Raw genomic sequence first — 13,968 nt, 5'->3', positions numbered from 1 at the left:
CACCACTGTCACACACCAATCTCTACCACAGTCACACACCCCTCTCCACCCCTGCCACACACCACTCTCCACAACTGCCCCTCACCACTCTCCACAACTGCCCCTCACCACTCTCCACCACTGCCAAACACAACTCTCCACCACTGTCACACACCAATATCCACCACTGTCACACACAACTCTCCACCATTGCCACACACCACTCTCCACCACTGCCCCTCACCACTCTCCACCACTTCCCCTCATCTCTCTCCACCACTGCCCCTCACCACTCTCCACCACTGTCACACACCACTCTCCACCACTGCCACACACCACTCTCCACCACTGTCACACACCACTCTCCACCACTGTCACACACCACTCTCCACCACTGCCACACACCACTCTCCACCACTGCCACACTCCACTCTCCACCACTGCCACACACCACTCTCCACCACTGTCCCTCACAACACTCCACCACTGCCATTCACCACTCTCCACCACTGCCACACACCACTCTTCACCATTGACACACACTACTCTCCACCACTGTCACACACCACTCTCCACCACTGTCAAACACCACTCTCCACCACTGTCACACACTACTCTCCACCACTGCCACTCACCTCTCTCCATCACTGTCAAACACCACTCTCCACCACTGTCACACACCACTCTCCACCATTGCCACACACCACTCTCCACCACTGTCACATACTACTCTCCACCACTGTCACACACCACTCTCCACCACTGCCACACACCACTCTCCACCACAGCCACACACCACTCTCCACCACTGCCACGCTCCACTCTCCACCACTGCCACGCTCCACTCTCCATCAATGCTCATCACCACTCTCCACCACTGCCACTCTTCACCACTGTCACACACTACTCTCCACCACTGCCACACGTCACTCTCCACGACTGTCAAACACCACTCTCCACCACTGTCACACACTACTCTCCACCACTGCCACTCACCACTCTCCACCACTGTCACACACTACTCTCCACCACTGTCACACGTCACTCTCCACCACACTCACACACCGCTCTCCATCACCGTCACACACTACTCTCCACCACTGCCACACACCACTCTCCACCACTGCCACACACCACTCTCCACCACTGTTAAACAACTCTCCACCAGTGTCACACACCACTCTCCATCACTGTCACACACACCACTCTCCCCCACTGTCACACACCACTCTCCACCACTGCCACAAACCACTCTCCACCACTGTCACACACCACTCTCCACCACTGTCACACACACCACTCTCCCCCACTGTCACACACCACTCTCCACCACTGCCACAAACCACTCTCCACCACTGCCACAAACCACTTTCCACCACTGTCACACACCACTCTCCACCACTGCCACACACCACTCTCCACCACTGCCACAAACCACTTTCCACCACTGTCACACACCACTCTCCACCACTGTTACACACCACTCTCCATCACTGTCACACACACTACTCTCCACCACTGTCACACATCACTCTCCACCACTGTTACACACCACTCTCCATCACTGTCACACACCACTCTCCATCACTGTCACACACACCACTCTCCACCACTGTTACACACCACTCTCCACCACTGTTACACACCACTCTCCATCACTGTCACACACCACTCTCCACCACTGCCCTTTACCACTCTCCACCATTGTCACACACCACTCTCCACCACTGCCACTCACCACTCTCCACCACTGCCACACATCACTCTCCACCACTGTCACACACCACTCACCATCACTGCCTCACACCACTCTCCACCACTGTCACACACCACTCTCCACCACTGCCACACTCCACTCCCCGCCACTGTCACACACACCACTCTCCATCACTGCTCCTCACCACTCTCCACAACTGTCACACACCACTCACCACCACTGCCACACACCACTCTCCACCACTGTCACACATCACTCTCCACCACTGTTACACACCACTCTCCATCACTGTCACACACACCACTCTCCACCACTGTCACACATCACTCTCCACCACTGTTACACACCACTCTCCACCACTGCCACACACCACTCTCCACCACTGCCCCTCACCACTCTCCACCACTGTCACACACCACTCTCCACCACTGCCACACACCTCTCCCCGCCACTGCCACACACCACTCTCCATCACTGCTCCTCACCACTCTCCATCACTGTCACACACCACTCACCACCACTGCCACACACCACTCTCCACCACTGTCACACATCACTCTCCACCACTGATACACACCACTCTCCATCACTGCCACTCACCACTCTCCACCACTGCCACACACCACTCTCCACCACTGTCACACACCACTCTCTACCACTGTCACACACCACTTTCCACCACTGTCATACACCACTCTCCACCACTGTCACACAGTGACAGTGAATTAGTGAACTGTCACATAACGATACAGTGACTGACTCCAGAGCTTTGTGTTGAAAGAGAAGAACGACCTCATCAATCTACCAGCACTTAGTGAATTACCTAGTGGTAGACAACGACGGATAACCATCGTCATCATACATCGCTCATCTGGTTGTGTGAGCGGGAGGCAGACTGGTATGTACCCCTCTCTTGTCAATTAATCAGGTGTACAGATTGAGGTAAAAGATTATCAAATTCTCGTTCAGGATATCATATATATTTAAAAATCTCAGAGTGGCTCATTTAGGCAGAGGTAACGCATAAGGGATATCTTGACACATACACGCACACAAGTGTGCACACGCTAAAACAGACACACACACACGGGCACACACACACACACACACAATTGTCCAGTCAGGGAAAAAGGCATTAACACTTGGGATAGGACCTTACTATCCCCCCCCCATCTTGACCCCACCATCGGACCTGACCTGACTTAGTCACCATCTCCGCCCCCCCCCCCACCCCCAGTCCCCCGCATCGCCCATACACACACTCTTCCCCTCCCCACTCTCCCTCTCTCCCACTCCCTCTCTCCCTCTCCCACTATCTCTCTCCTGCTCTCTCTCTCCTGCTGTCTCTCTCCTGCTCTCTCTCTCTCTCTCTCTCTCTCTCTCCCTCTCCCTCTCTCCCTCTCCCTCCCCCTCTCCCTCCCCCTCTCCCTCCCTCTCTTTCCTTCCCCCTCCCTCTCTTTCCTTCCCCCTCCCTCCCCCTCTCCCTCCCTCTCTTTCCTTCCCCCTCCCTCTCTGCCCACACACACACACACACACACCTCCCCCCCCCTCTCTCCCTCACCCGCTCTCTCCCTCACCCGCTCTCTCCCTCACCCACTCTCTCCCTCACCCACTCTCTCCCTCTCCTCTCTCTCCCTCCCGCCTCTCTCTCCATCTCCTCCCCCCCCCCTCCCCTTCTACTTTCTTCTCACTTCAGTGGAAGGGTCGGATCCCCCCCCCACCCACCCATTTATCTCTCCCTTTATCACTCCCTTTCTCTCTCTTTCTCTCTCTCTTCCTCTCTCTTTCTCTCTCCCTCCCCCATCCCAACAGGGTCAAGCATGGCAGCCAGAGGTCCCAGGGGAACAGGAAAGAGCCAAGGTGACGAGATGAAGGAAATGTTCGCCCAGTTTCTGGAGGACATCAAGAGTGAGATGCAAGAAATGATGCAGGAAATGAAGAACGAAATAAGCAACCTGAAAAGAGAGCTGACAGCAGCAAAGGAGGAGATTAGAGCCCTCAAAGAAAATGGTATCGAGGCTGAGAATCAGAAAACCACCCAGGGAGAAGGTGGTAATAGTTTTCTGGATGAGAATGCCACAATAAAAGCAACATTTGCGGAAATACTAAAAAAAATAACTCTGAAGTAATGACTGCAGTGATGGAGGTGGCCATGAAAGCAGCCACCTCGCAGGAGGCGGCACGCTCCACTAGCCAACTGCTGGAAAGGAACAGATCAGTGGTTGCTGTGGGTATTAAGGAGCAGGAAGGATCTAATAGGACAGAGTGGAGTGACAAGGACAAAGCAGCAGTGAATGAAGTACTAAAGGCACTAGACATGGAAGGGGCTGAGCATAGCATTGAGAAGGTTTTCAGGCTAGGCCGGTACAACAAAGACCGACACCGAATGATAAAGATAGTGTTTGCAAGCGAGAAAACAAAGGAGAAGATCCTATCAAGGAAGAGCTCCCTGAAAAACGTGGGAAAATTAAAAAATGTATTCCTCCAAAGAGACATGACAAGGGAGGAGAGAGCCGTGGCGGCAGAAGCAAGGAAGAGGCGCAGGGCGAGAGGGGAAAACCAGGAAGTCACAGCTCCCAACCCAACACCCCCAGAGGCGAGGGGGGAACCCACAACCAGCTACCCAGTAACGCCAGAAGGGAGGACAACCCCGCCTCCCTCCTCTGCATAGAAAACCCCCCTAACCCAAACACTCCCTGCCCCCACTCAAATGTTCAGCAAAATCTCCCTCCCCCCACACCCAATCCCCACCCTTCTACCCCTCCCCTCCTCCCGAGTCCTCCCTCCCCCCCCTTTCACCCCATACCCTCCCTGTCCCTCCCCCTTCACTGGATCCCCCGCACCTCATCCCAGTATCCTCTGAGACCCTGTTATCCACCTCACAGGTCCTCACACCCATGGAACAGCCTCCCCCACCAGCAGAACACTCACCAAGGAGGCGATTTGAGAAGGGACAGAAGAAAGTGAGCCTCAAAGCGATGTACACAAACATAGATGGAATTACAAATAAAGCAAATGAGCTTGGAGAACTGGTACTAGAGGAAAACCCAGACATAATAGCCCTCACAGAAACAAAGATCACGAAAACGATAACAAATGCAGTGTTCCCACAGGACTATTATGTTATGAGGAAAGAGAGGGAAGGAAGAGGTGGGGGTGGTGTAGCTCTGCTGGTAAGACAAGGCTGGGATTTTGAGGAGATGGATATTCAGGGCTGTGAAGGTTTCAGTGACTACATAGCAGGTACTGTAACAAATGGAGGGAAAAAAATTATAGTCGCAGTCATATATAATCCACCACCAAATGACAGAAGACCTAGAGAGGAATATGATAGAAACAACATTGCCACCATTAACATAATAGAAAGAGCAGCTTCTGTTGCTAGCAGGAATGGATCTGGACTACTAATTATGGGAGACTTCAACCATGGGAAGATAGATTGGAAGAACAGAGACCCGCATGGAGGACCAGAAACATGGAGAGCTAAGCTGCTGGACGTGGCAACAAGAAACTTTCTAAGCCAGCACACCAAAGAACCAACAAGAATGAGAGGAGAAGATGAACCAGCAATGCTTGATTTGATATTTACCCTAAATGAATGGGATATAAGGGAAGTTAAGATGGAAGCGCCCTTGGGAATGAGTGACCACAGTGTATTGAATTTTGAGTACCTGGTAGAGCTAGGACTTATCTCCCCCCAAAAAGAACTAGGAATCAAAAGGCTGGCATACCGAAAGGGGAATTATGAACAGATGAGAAGTTTCCTAAGTGAAATACCTTGGGACACAGACCTCAGAGACAAGTCTGTACAGGGTATGATGGACTATGTTACCCAAAAGTGTCAGGAGGCAGTAAACAGGTTCATCCCGGCCCAAAGGGAAAAATCCGAGAAGCAACAGAAGAATCCATGGTATAATAGGGCATGTATGGAAGCGAAGAAACTGAACAAAAAGGCGTGGAGGAACTTCCGGAATAACAGAACACCAGAAAGCAGAGAGAGATACCAGAGAACCAGGAATGAGTACGTCAGGGTGAGAAGAGAAGCAGAGAAAAATTTTGAAAATGATATAGCAAACAAAGCCAAGACCGAACCAAAGCTACTCCACAGTCACATCAGAAGGAAAACAACAGTGAAAGAACAGGTATTGAAACTTAGAACAGGCGAGGACAGGTATACAGAGAATGACAGAGAGGTGTGTGAGGAACTCAACAAGAGGTTCCAGGAGGTCTTCACAATAGAACAGGGTGAGGTCACTGTGTTAGGAGAAAGGGAGGTAAACCAGGCGGCCTTGGAGGAGTTCGAAATTACGAGAGAGGAGGTCAAGAGACACCTGCTGGATCTGGATGTTAGAAAGGCTGTTGGTCCAGATGGGATCTCACCATGGGTACTGAAAGAGTGTGCAGAGGCACTTTGCCTGCCACTCTCCATAGTGTATAGTAAGTCACTAGAGACGGGAGACCTACCAGAAATATGGAAGACGGCGAATGTGGTCCCAATATACAAAAAGGGCGACAGACAAGAGGCACTGAACTACAGGCCAGTGTCCTTGACTTGTATACCATGCAAGGTGATGGAGAAGATCGTGAGAAAAAACCTGGTAACACATCTGGAGAGAAGGGACTTCGTGACAAATCGCCAACATGGATTCAGGGAGGGTAAATCTTGCCTTACAGGCTTGATAGAATTCTACGATCAGGTGACACAGATTAAGGAAGAAAGAGAGGGCTGGGCGGACTGCATTTTCTTGGATTGTCGGAAAGCCTTTGACACAGTACCGCATAAGAGGCTGGTACATAAGCTGGAGAGACAGGCAGGTGTAGCTGGTAAGGTGCTCCAGTGGATAAGGGAGTATCTAAGCAATAGGAAGCAGAGAGTTACGGTGAGGGGTGAGACCTCCGATTGGCGTGAAGTCACCAGTGGAGTCCCACAGGGCTCTGTACTCGGTCCTATCTTGTTTCTGATTTATGTAAATGATCTCCCGGAGGGTATCGATTCATTTCTCTCAATGTTTGCGGACGATGCTAAAATTATGAGAAGGATTAAAACAGGAGAGGACTGTTTGAGGCTTCAAGAAGACCTAGACAAGCTGAAGGAATGGTCGAACAAATGGTTGTTAGAGTTTAACCCAACCAAATGTAATGTAATGAAGATAGGTGTAGGGAGCAGGAGGCCAGATACAAGGTATCATCTGGGAGAGGAAATTCTTCAGGAGTCAGAGAAGGAAAAAGACTTGGGGGTTGATATCACGCCAGACCTGTCTCCTGCAGCACATATCAAGCGGATAACATCAGCGGCATATGCCAGGCTGGCCAACATACGAACGGCATTCAGAAACTTGTGTAAAGAATCATTCAGAACTTTGTATACCACATATGTCAGGCCAATCCTGGAGTATGCAGCCCCAGCATGGAGTCCATATCTAGTCAAGGATAAGACTAAACTGGAAAAGGTTCAAAGGTTTGCCACCAGACTAGTACCCGAGCTGAGAGGTATGAGCTACGAGGAGAGACTACGGGAATTAAACCTCACTTCGCTGGAAGACAGAAGAGTTAGGGGGGACATGATCACCACATTCAAGATTCTGAAGGGGATTGATAGGGTAGATAAAGACAGTCTATTTAACACAAGGGGCACACGTACTAGGGGACACAGGTGGAAACTGAGTGCCCAAATGAGCCACAGAGATATTAGAAAGAACTTTTTTAGTGTCAGAGTGGTTGACAAATGGAATGCATTAGGAAGTGATGTGGTGGAGGCTGACTCCATACACAGTTTCAAGTGTAGATATGACAGAGCCCGATAGGCTCAGGAATCTGTACACCTGTTGATTGACGGTTGAGAGGCGGGACCAAAGAGCCAGAGCTCAACCCCCGCAAACACAACTAGGTGAGTACAACTAGGTGAGTACACACCACTCTCCACCACTGTCACACACCACTCTCCAATACTGTCACACACCACTCTCCACCACTGTCACACACCACTCTCCACCACTGTCACACACCACTCTCCATCACTGTCACACACCACTTTCCACCACTTTCATACACCATTCTCCACCACTTTCTCTCACCACTCTCCACCACTGCCCCTCACCACTCTCCACCAGTGCCACACACCACTCTCTACCACACTCACACCACTCTCCACCACTGTCACACACCACTCTCCACCACTGCCACACACCACTCTCAACCACCGCCCCTCACCACTCTCCACCACTGCCCCTCTCCACTCTCCACCACTCTCACACATCACTCTCCACCACTGCCACGCACCACTCTCCACCACTGCCCCTCAAAACTCTTCACCACTGCCACACACCATTCTCCACCACTGCCCCTCAAAACTCTTCACCACTGCCCCTCACCACTCTCCACCAGTGCCACACACCACTCTCTACCACACTCACACACAACTCTTCACCACTGTCACACACCACTCTCCACCACTGCCACTCTCCACTCTCCACCACTGTCACACACCACTCTCTACCACACTCACACACCACTCTCCACCACTGTCACACACCACTCTCCACCACTTTCACACACCACTCTCCCCCACTGTCACACACCACTCTCCACCACTGCCACACAGCACTCTCCACCACTGTCACACACCACTTTCCATCACTGTCACACACCACTCACCACCACTGCCACACACAACTCTCCACCACTGTCACACATCACTCTCCGCCACTGTTACACACCACTCTCCATCACTGCCACACACCACTCTCCATCACTGCCACACACCACTCTCCACCACTGTCACACACCACTCTCCGCCACTGTCACACACCACTCTCCACCACTGTCATACACAACTCTCCACCACTGCCACACACCACTCTCCACCACTGTCACACACCACTCTCCATCACTGTCACACACCACTCTCCACCACTGTCACACACCACTCTCCACCACTGTCACACACCACTCTCCACCACTGTCACACACCACTCTCCACCACTGTCACACACCACTCTCCACCACTGTCACACACCACTCTCCACCACTGTCTCATACCACTCTCCACCACTGTCACACACCACTCTCCACCACTGTCACACACCACTCTCCACCACTGTCACACACCACTCTCCACCACTGCAACACACCACTCTCCACCACTGCCACACACCACTCTCCACCACTGCCACACACCACTCTCCACCACTGTCACACACCACTCTCCACCACTGCCACACACCACTCTCCACCACTGCCACACACCACTCTCCACCACCGCCACGCTCCACTCTCCACCACTGCCACTCTTCACCACTGTCACACACCACTCTCCACCACTGATACACACCACTTTCCACCACTGCCACGCTCCACTCTCCACCACTGCCACGCTCCACTCTCCATCAATGCTCATCACCACTCTCCACCACTGCCACACACCACTCTCCACCACTGCCACAAACCACTTTCCACCACGGTCACACACTACTCTCCACCACTGCCACTCACCACTCTCCACCACTGCCACTCACCACTCTCTACCATTGTCACACACCACTCTCCACCACTGCCACTCACCACTCTCCACCACTGCCACTCACCACTCCCCGCCACTGCCACACACCACTCATCACCATTGTCACACACCACTCTCCACCACTGCCACTCACCACTCTCCACCACTGCTACTCACCACTCTCCACCACTGTCACACACCACTCTCCATCACTGCTACACACTACTCTCCACCAGTGCCACACACCACTCTCCACCACTGTCACACACCACTCTCCACCACTGCCACACACCACTCCCCGCCATTGTCACACACACCACTCTCCATCACTGCTCCTCACCACTCTCCACCACTGTAACACACCACTCACCACCACTGCCACACACCACTCTCCACCACTGTCACACATCCCTCTCCACCACTGTCACACACCACTCTCCACCACTGCCACACACCACTCTCCACCACTGCCACACATCACTCTCCACCACTGTTACACACCACTCTCCACCACTGCCACACACCACTCTCCACCACTGCCCCTCACCACTCTCCACCACTGTCACACACCACTCTCCACCACTGCCACACACCTCTCCCCGCCACTGCCACACACCACTCTCCATCACTGCTCCTCACCACTCTCCATCACTGTCACACACCACTCACCACCACTGCCACACACCACTCTCCACCACTGTCACACATCACTCTCCACCACTGATACACACCACTCTCCATCACTGCCACACACCACTCTCCACCACTGCCACACACCACTCTCCACCACTGTCACACACCACTCTCCGACACTGTCACACACCACTCTCCACCACTGTCACACACCACTCTCCACCACTGTCACACACCACTTTCCACCACAGTCATACACCACTCTCCACCACTGTCACACACCACTCTCCACCACTGTCACACACCACTCTCCAGTACTGTCACACACCACTCTCCACCACTGTCACACACCACTCTCCACCACTGTCACACACCACTTTCCACCACTTTCATACACCATTCTCCACCACCTTCTCTCACCACTCTCCACCACTGCCCCTCACCACTCTCCACCACTGCCACACACCACTTTCCACCACTTTCTCTCACCACTCTCCACCACTGTCACACACCACTCTCCAGTACTGTCACACACCACTCTCCACCACAGCCACACACCACTTTCCACCACTTTCATACACCATTCTCCACCACTGTCTCTCACCACTCTCCACCACTGCCCCTCACCACTCTCCACCAGTGCCACACACCACTCTCTACCACACTCACACACCACTCTCCACCACTGTCACACACCACTCTCCACCACTGCCACACACCACTCTCAACCACCGCCCCTCACCACTCTCCACCACTGCCCCTCTCCACTCTCCACCACCCTCACACATCATTCTCCACCACTGTCACGCACCACTCTGCACCACTGCCGCTCAAAACTCTTCACCACTGTCACACACCACTCTCCACCACTGTCATACTCCACTTTCGAACACTGCCACACACAACTCTCCACCACATCACACACCACTCTCCACCACTGCCACACAGCACTCTCCACCACTGCCACTCTCCACTCTCCACCACTGTCACACACCACTCTCCACCACTGTCACACACCACTCTCCACCACTGTCACACACCACTCTCCACCACTGTCATACACAACTCTCCATCACTGCCACACACCACTCTCCACCACTGTCACACACCACTCTCCATCACTGTCACACACCACTCTCCACCACTGTCACACACCACTCTCCACCACTGTCACACACCACTCTCCACCACTGTCACACACCACTCTCCACCACTGCCACACACCACTCTCCACCACTGCCACACACCACTCTCCACCACTGCCACGCTCCACTCTCCACTACTGCCACGCTCCACTCTCCACCACTGCCACGCTCCACTCTCCATCAATGCTCATCACCACTCTCCACCACTGCCACACACCACTCTCCACCACTGCCACTCTTCACCACTGTCACACACCACTCTTCACCACTGTCACACACTACTCTCCACCACTGCCAATCACCACTCTCCACCACTGTCACACACTACTCTCCACCACTGTCACACACCACTCTCCACCACTGCCACACACCACTCTTCACCACTGTCACACACTACTCTCCACCACTGTCACACGTCACTTTCCACCACTGTCACACAGCACTCTCCACCACTGTCACACACCACTTTCCACCACTTTCCTACACCACTCTCCTCCACTTTCTCTCACCACTCTCCACCACTGCCCCTCACCACTCTCCACCACTGCCTCACACCACTCGCCACCACAGTCACACTCCACTCTCCACCACTGTCACACACCACTCTCCAACTCTGCCATACACCACTCTCCACCACTGTCACACACCACTCTCTACCACTGTCAAACACCACTCTCTACCACACTCACACACCACTCTCCACCACTGTCACACACCACTCTCCACCACTGTCAAACACCACTCTCCACCACTGTCACACACCAATCTCCACCAATGTCACACACCAATCTCTACCACTGTCACACACCACTCTCCACAACTGCCCCTCACCACTCTCCACCACTGTCACACACCACTCTCCACCACTGTCACACACTACTCTCCACCACTGTCACACATCACTCTCCACCACACTCACACACCACTCTCCACCACCGTCACACACTACTCTCCACCACTGCCACACACCACTCTCCACCACTGTCACACACCAATCTCCACCAATGTCACACACCAATCTCTACCACAGTCACACACCACTCTCCACAACTGCCCCTCACCACTCTCCACAACTGCCCCTCACCACTCTCCACCACTGTCACACACCACTCTCCACCACTGTCACACACTACTCTCCACCACTGTCACACGTCACTCTCCACCACACTCACACACCACTCTCCACCACCGTCACACACTACTCTCCACCACTGTCACACACCACTATCCACCACTGCCACACACCACTCTCCACCACTGTCACACACCACTCTCCACGACTGCCACACACCACTCCCCGCCACTGCCACAAACCACTCTCCACCACTGTCACACACCACTCTCCACCACTGCCCTTTACCACTCTCCACCATTGTCACACACCACTCTCCACCACTGCCACTCACCACTATCCAACACTGCCACACATCACTCTCCACCACTGTCACACACCACTCACCACCACTGCCACACACCACTCTCCACCACTGACACACACCACTCTCCACCACTGTCACAAATCACTCTCCACCACTGTTACACACCACTCTCCACCACTGCCACACACCACTCTCCACCACTGCCACACACCACTCTCCACCACTGTCACACACCACTCTCCACCACTGCCACACACCACTCTCCACCACTGCCACACACCACTCACCACCACTGCCACACACCACTCCCCGCCACTGCCACACACCACTCTCCATAACTGCTCCTCACCACTCTCCATCACTGTCACACACCACTCACCACCACTGCCACACACCACTCTCCACCACTGTCACACATCACTCTCCACCACTGATACACACCACTCTCCATCACTGCCACACACCACTCTCCACCACTGCCACACACCACTCTCCACCACTGTCACACACCACTCTCCGCCACTGTCACACACCACTCTCTACCACTGTCACACACCACTCTCCACTACTGCCACTCTCCACTCTCCACCACTGTCACACACCACTCTCCACCACTGTCACACACCACTCTCCAGTACTGTCACACACCACTCTCCATCTCTGTCACACACCACTTTCCACCACTTTCATACACTATTCTCCACCACTTTCTCTCACCACTCTCCACCACTGCCCCTCACCACTCTCCACCACTGCCACACACCACTTTCCACCACTTTCTCTCACCACTCTCCACCACTGTCCCACACCACTCTCCAGTACTGTCACACACCACTCTCCACCACAGCCACACAAGACTTTCCACCACTTTCATACACCATTCTCCACCACTGTCTCTCACCACTCTCCACCACTGCCCCTCACCACTCTCCACCAGTGCCACACACCACTCTCTACCACACTCACACACCACTCTCCACCACTGTCACACACCACTCTCCACCACTGTCACACACCACTCTCCACCACTGCCACACGCCACTCTCAACCACCGCCCTTCACCACTCTCCACCACTGCCCCTCTCTACTCTCCACCACTCTCACACATCATTCTCCACCACTGCCACGCACCACTCTCCACCACTGCCCCTCAAAACTCTTCACCACTGTCACACACCACTCTCCACCACTGTCACACTCTACTTTCGAACACTGCCACACACAACTCTCCACCACTGTCACACACCACTCTCCACCACTGCCACACAGCACTCTCCACCACTGTCACACACCACTCTCCACCACTGCCACTCTCCACTCTCCACCACTGTCACACACCACTCTCCACCACTGTCACACACCACTCTCTACCACACTCACACACCACTCTCCACCACTGTCACACACCACTCTCCACCAGTGTCACACACCACTCTCCACCACTGTCACACACCACTCTCCACCACTGTCACACACCACTCTTCACCAGTGTCACACACCACTCTCCACCACTGTCACGCACCACTCTCCACCACTGCCCCTCAAAACTCTTCACCACTGTCACACACCACTCTCCACCACTGTCACACTCTACTTTCGAACACTGCCACACACAAC

Source organism: Procambarus clarkii, chromosome 78 (assembly GCF_040958095.1).
Source record: "Procambarus clarkii isolate CNS0578487 chromosome 78, FALCON_Pclarkii_2.0, whole genome shotgun sequence".
Lineage (NCBI taxonomy): Eukaryota > Metazoa > Arthropoda > Malacostraca > Decapoda > Cambaridae > Procambarus > Procambarus clarkii.
This window is presented reverse-complemented; position numbering follows the sequence as displayed.